The sequence below is a fragment of the Phragmites australis genome, chromosome 21 (assembly GCF_958298935.1).
Source record: "Phragmites australis chromosome 21, lpPhrAust1.1, whole genome shotgun sequence".
In the NCBI taxonomy this organism is placed as follows: domain Eukaryota; kingdom Viridiplantae; phylum Streptophyta; class Magnoliopsida; order Poales; family Poaceae; genus Phragmites; species Phragmites australis.
Genome location: NC_084941.1, coordinates 10,109,702 through 10,119,716, shown reverse-complemented (window position 1 = coordinate 10,119,716; position 10,015 = coordinate 10,109,702).

Genomic DNA, 10,015 nt, shown 5'->3' with positions numbered 1-10,015 from the left:
GTGACCCATCACCAAAATGGATAGTACCGAGGACGCTGGTGTTGAGATCAACATAGTCATGTCTTGATCCTGTCATATGGTTTATAGCACCAATGTCAAGGTACCATAGATCCTCAATCTTGGTGTCCTTCTCTCCATCGAGCTAGGCGTAGACCTTTGCTTGCACCACTTGTAGAGGCGGAAGGCACGGTGCTGAACAAGTCGGGAAAGCAGTGGAGACACATGCCATAACCATTAGCAGAGCATGTTCGTCCTCCTCTTGCACTAGGTGAGCCTCCTAGGCACACTTAGGATTGCGACAATCCCTTACCTTATGCCCAATTTTGCCGCAATTGTGACACTTTTCACGAGAAACATCATAGCCACCGTTGGAGTCACTCCCGCCATCTATCTTCTTCTTCGGTGGTCAACAGTTTCGTTGTCGATCACCACCCTTGCCATGTTGGCCAGAGGTGGATCCGACCGATGTCTGGTGTTTCTTCATCTTGGTGGCCCATTCTTCCTCGGTCAGAAGAAGCTTTCCGCTGGTGCCCTCCTGTCTAGCAACATCAAAGCGCTCCTGAAACACTTGGAGCCTCCCTGTCACATCTTCGATGGAGTGTTGAGAGATCCAACAATGTCTCAATTGATAGGGCGATTTGAGCAAATCTGGATGGCACAACACGCAGAAATTTCTCCACCACCTCGTTGTCCTCAATCTGATCACCGAGGGTCACGAGGTCTGAGACGAGTCCCTGTAGCCGCATGGCGAAATCATCACTGATTCACCATCACAGAAGTTGATCCCTTCAAACTCCTTGTGGTGTTGCTAGGCCTTCACCTTGAGCACCCACTCTCTGCCTACGCATGGTTTTTTATGGCATCCCATGCCTCCTTGGTGGTCGCTTTGCCGACGAGGGTGACAATCAACTCCTGCGGCACCACTCTCAGGATGGCCTCCATTACCATCCTATCTTCTTACCACTCAGCGCCACAGACTCATAACATCTCACAGATTTCACGCTTGAAGCTTCTTGACCTTCATCAGCAACGCCCAATCACCATAATTGGATCTTGTCATCGTGGGATAGTTGACCGATCCACCGACTTCGCACGCCACCTTATGTACCACCAGGTCACGGCCTTTGCCATTGCCTCCGCCAGTTGAGTATCTTGGGATGAGGCGATGGAGACAGCGATTGTGATGACGCACATGCCATGGCTGGTCCTGGATCTTATGGATTCTCATGTCAATTGTTCAGCACACACTTATTTGGAAACACATGCGAACACGATGGAGTTTCAGCTGAGATCGTCAGAGCTGAAGATAGGAACAACAAAGGGTTTGTGATGCACTGAATAACAGCATTTTCGAACTCACTGTTTATATTGTGATAACAACTGAAAAAAAAAACTAGCTCCTCCGCTGGAGCCGGCATGGCACAGATCGTGATGTGCACCACCCCCCACATCCCTGCATGTCCTGCACCCAGCCTTAGGTGGATTAACTACCTACAACTGCTTCTCTGGGTGATCACAAACCGATTCACTGCAGAGCCTATAATAGAAATCTAACTAATGAAACTGACTAACTACTTAACTGACAAACTGACCGAGACTTACACTCCGGGCTAAAGCACACATGATTATTCCTAGAAGTTCCAGCATGGGCATGTGTTGTCGAGGTCATAAGAGCCCCGGTCACCGCCAGTGCACCTCGCTGAAGATGGATTGAGGATATCCATATATTTAGGATGTTGCAATAGGTAACTTGTGATGTTGCAATAGGTGATTTGTAATGATCCAATCAGTTGATCTGTGATATTGCAATGATTGATTTGAGATGTCGCGATAGTTGATTTGGAATGTTGCAATCAATTGATCTGTGATGTTGCAATAGTTGACTTATGATGTTGTAATAGTTGATTCATGATATTGCAATTAATTATTGTGATGTTGCAATAATTGATTATTGGTTAGTGCAATAGTTGTTTCATTGTTGGATTTGGATCCTCTTCGTGTTGAACCTTTCCTCACAGATGTTGAACGAAGAAGTTTTGGTTTTCTCCGATTTGTTTGAGATACTGTGATGTTGCATGCATGTTTAGTCATAAATTGTTGGAATGGTTATGGCATGGTGATTTATTTTGTTTCGATCTTTCCTCATAAATTGATGCAGTGGAAATTCAATTTTTTTAGAGTACGTAGGACATATTTCATTCGATTTTGCCGTTGCTATGGATGTGAAGTCGAGTTCATCGATGCCGGCGGTGCGGCTCGAGGGCGAGCATCCAAAAGAGGAAGTGGCTCACACGGAGATGTTGCGGACGCGTGGGACTTTCTCGGTTTTGATCGCACGGCAACAGATTGTCCAAGCTACTTTGATCCCACGGCAATGAAGCGTCCGGGCGCTAGCACCCCTTGTTTAAATTACACTAATAAATAAGGAAGCCAAAGCAACTCGCTCTTATGAATGGACGCATTTGGAGTTTGAGAGATGGGCCGGGGCGTGACATTTGGTGAACAAGTGTAGCTGTACGATTTTCTTTGTACGTGCTTTTTAGCAGTTACAGCTAATGCAAAATTTGTTTGTTAACACGGTTAACACTGGCGGTTAACTTAATCAAGGTTGACATTTCTGCACCGGAGGGGCTGATATGTAAACATTTACGATCCAAGGGCCACTAATTTGTTGGTGATATAAGACTGGATTTGTACTCAACAATATAAGAGAGAGATATCATTATCTAAATATATTATATTCAGTAGGATACATAAAAAAAACACATCGGACCCTCACGTCGCCTCCTGAGGTCGCCTTCCCCTTCCTCGTCCGCGCGGGCGTTCCACTCCTTCCTCTTGGACACACCTTCTTCCGCAACAACGGGAATGGTAAGTTTTCTCGTTGTATGTGCTCTCGGCACCCGGGCTCCAGCTCGACTGCTCTCCTTCGGGCAGCAACTCACGAGGAGTGTGATGGTGTGGGGAGAAGCATCCATGGTAGAGGCAGGGAGGACGTTGTTCACTGCCGCGTTTTAGGATCCGGCGAACCAGCGTGTTGTTTTTGCTCTCAGATTGGAGAGGTGTGGTTCGTTGGAGCCCTTACTTGAGGCCCATCCCCATGCTGTCGCCCTTGTCAGCGGCGTGCTTTATGTGCAGTGCCACGCCATGGGTGCGGTGTGTAGGTGCTACGGCGGTGCCTTGTGAGCGCGCGCCTTCATCGTCGCGCTTGTGTTTGAGTTGAATTTGCGGTTTGGGTGGTCATGCCACCGCGAGGTGGCAGCTGATTCTTCTTGACACCGTCGGGTTCTGCACAATGGCGTGCGTGAGCGGCCACCTTCTTCTTTGGAGCAGCCAGACGCTTTTTTTTTTCTTTTTGGCCCACCGCCAAGATCCATGCGGCGACGTACCGTGGGATCTTCGATGTGGTTTGGTTGGTTACACTCGGTGGCAGTCTGCCCGTGGTAATGCCGTGGTAATGCTTGTGGTTGGTTGGATCCACATGGTCCCTCTCGATGGTTGGTCGGTTCCACTAGTCCTTCGTCCCTATTAAGCTGAACCTAGTCATCAAGCACGCATGCATATGTATCATGCCATAATATTTCATGCTTTTAGTTTTATTTTAAGTGTTCAAAAATGTTTTAAAAATGTTACGTCACTAATCAACATGAGTTCCCACCATATAAATTGTTTAGAAATACTTTAGGAAGTCCCTAAACCATTTAGGAAGGAAAGGAAAAGAATTGGTAGTAAAGGGGAAAAGAAAGAGAACTTTTTGTATGTGGGCCTACCTACGGTCTGACCTCTAGGATTCAAAGTCCCCCACATAAAGCCTCCATTAACTACCTTTCTTTCTCTCTCCCTCATTTCCTTCTTCCACCTAATATCGAGAGAGAGATAAAAGCTTCACCTTGACCACCACGATGGCTGGAGATCGAGAAAGACTTCCTCGAGCTTCACTAAGCTTCCCCAAGCTCCTCCCCTCCATCTTCCTCACTGGAGAAGCTTTCCACATGTTATTATTCCTCCTCAAGACGAAACACCACCCCAGAGTCCGATCGATCTTTGTATCGAAGCCTTCCCGGAGTCGACCAACCCTCTAGAAAGCTTCTCCACACCAAGGTGAGATTTTCCCAACAATTTTCCATCATCCCCGAGCTCCAATCAATCTCCATTAGCTTGGACCTGAGCTCCACCCTAGCCATGGGCGTCATCCATGGGGTCCTCGAGTTTAGCCCCATGCATATCACCCAAACCACCGAAAATGAACTCTCCTAACCTTGTAAAGTGTTTTGGTACCACTCTTGGTTGAAGGCATTACCGGAGCCTTCACCGGAGACCTCGCTGAGGTGCTTCTGACAAGGCCCACTGGTCTGACTTCCACCTAGGCTGGCGTGACTGCCGGGTTGTTACTTGGTCTGTTAGACTCAAGTTAGACTCCATAGTTAGGAGCCAGACCGCCACTAGGGCCAGTATGACTACTATAGCTACTTAGTATTGATCTTTCTCTGTTCGACTCCCACGACCTAACTGCGACCTAGGCCGGACTAACCGCCAGCCACTTAGAACTCAGTAACCTTAGGTTCTCTCATACAAGGTTTAAACCTCTTCTAGCCCAATCTCCTAAGTGTTCTTTAACAAATGTTTTCATGATATGTCGCATCGCATCTCGTTCACAATGATGCATCGTAAGCACACATTTTCATTCCTCCTTTTGTTCATTCGTTGCATTCTTCCAACAATTAAAGAGTGACATGTTGACAGTTCAAACGATTGAGGACAATATCAAGCTAGAGGTGCACGAAGCACTAGAGAACTAAGGCAAGCATCTAAACATATTTCACCTTTACTTTAGATCTTATGATGCCTAATTTGGATAAATTATCGCTATAAGTATGTTATGCATGTTTAGCGGGTTAATGTTGGGAATTAGGTAGAACCTATTTTGTTGCATTTGTTCCTACCTTGATTATTGATGATCACCACCCTTGTAACCTGGGTATAACAATGTTAATGTCTAACTTAAAAGTTACCTGAAATGCTTATTAATGCATAGGTCATCGGTAGATGTTGAGCAGTGAAATGCCCATCATTCGCAAGCTATAGGGCTTAATCATTATTCACAATGAAAATGATGTTGGGATGACTAGTTTGTGAGAATAAGACTCGATGTGGGTGGTGTTAGGGTCAAGTTGGGGAGAGGAACCTAGATGCCATAGGCCGCTTGAATTGATTAAGCATCGATCGTTATTTGCTATTAGCTTAAGCACTTTCCTTACTTCCACATATTCAATAAATGTATGAATGAGCCGATTATTATACGCCGTGCTAACACTTGACTTGTGGACTTATGATACGTAAGAAAAAAATGGTGAGGAGAAGCAAGGTGGCGGGGAGCCAGAGTTGTCCACGATACACTCATGGTAACCCCGATGCCATAAAGGCAAGTGCAAGTGGGTAGTTTCAGGTATGAGAAAGGTTATCTCAGGGGCCAAGTGTATGGACCCGAGTCGTGTGGGTAAATATGTACCCCCTGTAGGGTGTAAGATCAATTTAAATTGTTGCACGCTCAGTTATGAGCATACTTATGTTCATCCGCATCAATCGTAGAGTTTTTGATGTTGGGTTGTTTATGGTATGTTGAGAAGTGGCTAGTGAAGGTTTATGTTGACAAGAGTATGTTCATGTGATAGTTATGTTATTTTCAATCTCATGATAGATTGGTACAAGTTTTGAGATATGTTAGGTGCTCAAATTCTTGAGTTGATAAAATGCTCTTGCGTATAAATTCATTTAACCTTATGGCTGACTCCTTGCTACTCATCCCAAATGTTTGATCCTTGGAGTCAAGTTATTATATGTACCCACTATGAGTAAGACTTGAGAGTATCTTTGTACTCTCCTTGCTATCGTTGAGCTTTTCTAGGTGAGGATGATCTAGTATATGGTTACTTCATGTCCGCTGATGTCGATGATAGGCGAGAGTGGTGGGCTACTTGTGGTGACACAATGGTGCCTTAGGGCAAACAACACCATCTATTTTGATGTTTATAGATGTTATTCTGCTACATAGAATATCAACTAGCTAGGATATAAACTTGATGTATTTTGTTCCTGCTAGCATTTGTTAATGTTACATTGAAACTTTAAATCGTTAAACTTGTAATGACTTAAAGGCTTGTAATATATTTACATTACTTGCTCTTTATTATGCCTTGATATGATGAAGCTTGTTGTAAAAGGTGTATGTTCCGATCTTGGGAATAAAACACATACCAGGACTATGAGGATTGGATTCATTTTAATCATTGAGTGGCTGTCATTGTTGTAGTGAGATGTGGGTTAGCACGTGGCATGTCAAGAGACGGATATGTGATATCTCTCATCTTATTAAATGATCGCTCGATTGATTAATTTGAATACAATTTGGATGATTCCTCAAAAACTCGGGTCCCCATTTAGGATGGTACATCTAATCTGAGTTCTTAGAGTCCTCGGGTCATCTTTTCAGGATTTTGAGCACATTCGAGTACTCAGGCGAGCTCCCGAGAAGGTATTGCCTCTGAGTTGAAATTTTGATTCATCCTAGAAAAGACTTGCCGCTAATCGAATTTGAAATTTGAACTGTCACAGTAGAGATTTGGTGTGGTGCTGAAGAGATCCTTTACCTTTTGAGAAGTCAAGATGATGCTTGCAGACTGCGCAAATATAGTGAAGCAATACGTCGTCCTCTCTGGGATACTATTCCAACTACGTCGTGTGCATCAAAGAATACTCCAGGTATTGAATGCAATGAGATGTTGCCTCTTTGTCTGTAAGAAAATGATTTGAAGGCTGACTGACGCTTGGTTTACTGTGAACCATTGTGTGACTACACCCGCCATTCAACACTCAAAGATGAAAATCCACAAACGCCTCACGACCCAGAGACCTTTATAACCCCATGGTGGCGAACTATTATTACCTCAAACTGCTTTAGCCCCTGGATCTAGTCATGGAGTCTTCATTCTCATCTAACACGTGAGAAGTTAGGGTTAGGGTTTCATCACCATCAGATCCTCCACCCTCATCACCAAGGTCACCCCCTTTAGCACCATTACCCTCCCCAGCTGAGTTCGATTCCATTATGGAGGTTTTTGACATCTTTTCCAATGAGGAGGTAGAAGAGGAAGTGCAGACGGGCTCTGCTACCATCAAGGTTAATCAAGACAGCAAGGCCCTGGCTCTCGAATAATCATCCCCAACCCAAGAAGATGTTGACTAGGATCTCTTGGAGAAAGAGATACGGGAAGAGGCAGTGGCTAAGGAGAAGGAGGATGAGGCTAAGGCTCCCACTTCACCCTCATCCTCGAGCGACACTGATGATGACAGCTGAGGAGGAGGCCAAGGCTTTCACTTCATCCTCATCCCCAAGTGACAGTGACAATGATGGCTAGGGAGAAAAAGGAGGAGACAAAGGATTTTTTTTATCTTTTCTTTCTTCCTCTTCCTGCATGGTGTCGAGTTAGAATGCAGAGCTCCTTTTGGATCTTCTTTTGGATGTACATTCTCTTTAGCATATCTATAAAAGTGCTCGAAATCTTGTTAATGAAAAATCTACTTTTATTGCAATGCCTAAGTATGAATGTGGATCTTCATGATTGCAACAAACAACCAACATGCATTGTTCTTTGAGACGTTTCTTCCGATCAATTTAGGAATTTTGTAGCCACTTGTCGGGATGTACATCATGGATTGCCTTAGGTCAAACTTGAGTGAAAAGCATTGTAGCTTTTTGGCACTCCTAGACTCGATAAGGACTAAAACAATTTATATTCATCTTATCGAGTAATATGATAACTACTATTACAAAATATAACCTAAGTACTTACACATAGAACTTATGAAGCTAGTCGATATTCCAAGAGTTTTTAAGGACTTGACCCTCTTCCATTGCTAACCTATATGACCCTGGTCGATTGGATTCAACCACCCTATAAGGACCCTCCCACTTCAGAGATAGCTTGTTACTATTTTTCTGGCTCTGTACGAGTTGTAGAACCAGATCTATGGGTTGGAAGGATCTCTCTCAGACATACTGATCATGGTAGCGCCGGAGATCTTACTAGTATCGTGTCGATCGTATCAGTACTTGAGTCCTTTTTTTCTAGAACATTGAGGTTGTTCTGTTTTCTCGGTATTTCATCCTTGTCGACATATAATTCAAAGCAGGGAGATTGATCTTTAGTTCACAAGGTAGCACGACTTTAGCCTCGTAGACTAGGAAGAAAGGCGTTTCACCCGTCGCCCTGCTGGAAGTTGTCCGAAGTGCCCAGAGCATGTTAGGCAACTCAAACACCCAGGCTTTAGCATAGGTAGATAAGAGGTTGAAGACGCGGGTCTTGATACCTTGTAGCACTAGATCATTGGCCCACTCAACTTCTCTGTTGCTTTGTGGATGAGCCACAGATAGAAAAAATATTATAGTGCCTAGTCCTTCGCAGTAATTGATGAAGGCTGCACTTGAGAACTGTGTGCCGTTGTCGGTGATGATCCTAACTAGGACGCCAAATCTTGTCATGACGCTTTTCATGATGAACTTCTTGGCTACTACCGAGGTGATCTTACCAACTGGCTCATCTTCAATCCACTTGGTAAGGTATCACTTGTAATGAATAGGAACTTAAAGCCCCCAGAGGCTACCGAGAAGTGCCCCAAAATATCTAGCCATCAAGTCACGAATGGCCACAACAAGGGGATCGTATGTATACCTTGGGCAGGCTAGTGTACATCACTCGCATCATGGAGAATTGTAGGCAAATAGAAACCTTGTCTGAATGCCTTTCCGACCAGGGTTTAGAATGAAACATGAGCTCCGCACACCCCTCCATGGATTTCTTTGAGTATTTCTCCACACTCATTTAGAGAAATGCACTTCATGAGTACTCCATGCACACCTCATAAACAGAGGACGCCATCCACAAGGGAGTGCATCCTATATCAACGGGATATTTGCTCAGGTAGTGCATCATCTTCAGGCACAACTTGATCTTGAAGGAACTTGCGGATTGGGCCCAACCACGACTCTTAATATTCGAGCGGAGCTACGAGTTACCCTATGAGCCCTTTTGGGGCATCAATGCCTGGTGAGCCCCCAAGTTGGTTATAAGTTTCGTAGACCGCCATTCATTCGGCCATGTTATTAGATGATTTCATGGAAGGCTTCGAGAGTTTCTCTATGAAAATTTTGGTTTGTCCTAAACAACATGAGGAGTCTAGGTGGGCAAGACTATCGGCGAGGCAATTATCCTTCATGGGGATAAATTTGACCTCGAGTCTGATGAATTTCTTTTCCAACTTGTTCACCTGCACGAGGTAGTCTATCATGGTCTTATCTGAAGTTTGATACTCCTTGCTAACCTGCTTCACCACCAATTCTGAATCTGTTTCTTAAGAATGCGACGGATACCAAGAGTAGAAGCTACTTGGAGATCGGCAAGGAGACCCTCATATTCGGCTACGTTATTTGTGGCTAGAAAGTCGAGTTACAAAGCATATTGCAACATTTATCCTATTGGAGAGATAAGTATGATTCCATCCCCCGTGCCATAGAGCATAAGCAACCCATCGAAGAAAAGAATCCATATGTCAGACACATCGTTGCAAATGTCCTAGGGTTGATCGAGTTCTTTCCATTCGGCAATGAAGTCAGCAAGTACTTGCGACTTAATTGTTGTTCGAGGTATGATGTGAACGTCAAATTCCTCGAGCTCGATAGCCCATTTAGCAATTCATCCAATTCCATCTCTATTGTGAAGGATCTCTCCTAGTGGGAATATTGATGGTATGATGATCTTATGAGTCTAAAAGTAGCACTCCTTGGGACCATGGAGTACTTCGCTGACATAATACACCAGTCGCTGGTTCTTCTCTCTCTTGTCAAGAACTTCTCTTTCACCCACCAATACTCTGCTTACGATATGTCATCTGACTGCTATACATAACAAAAGGTCTTTGTTTGGGTTAGGAGTGACTAGCACAGAGGGAACAAAAGGTA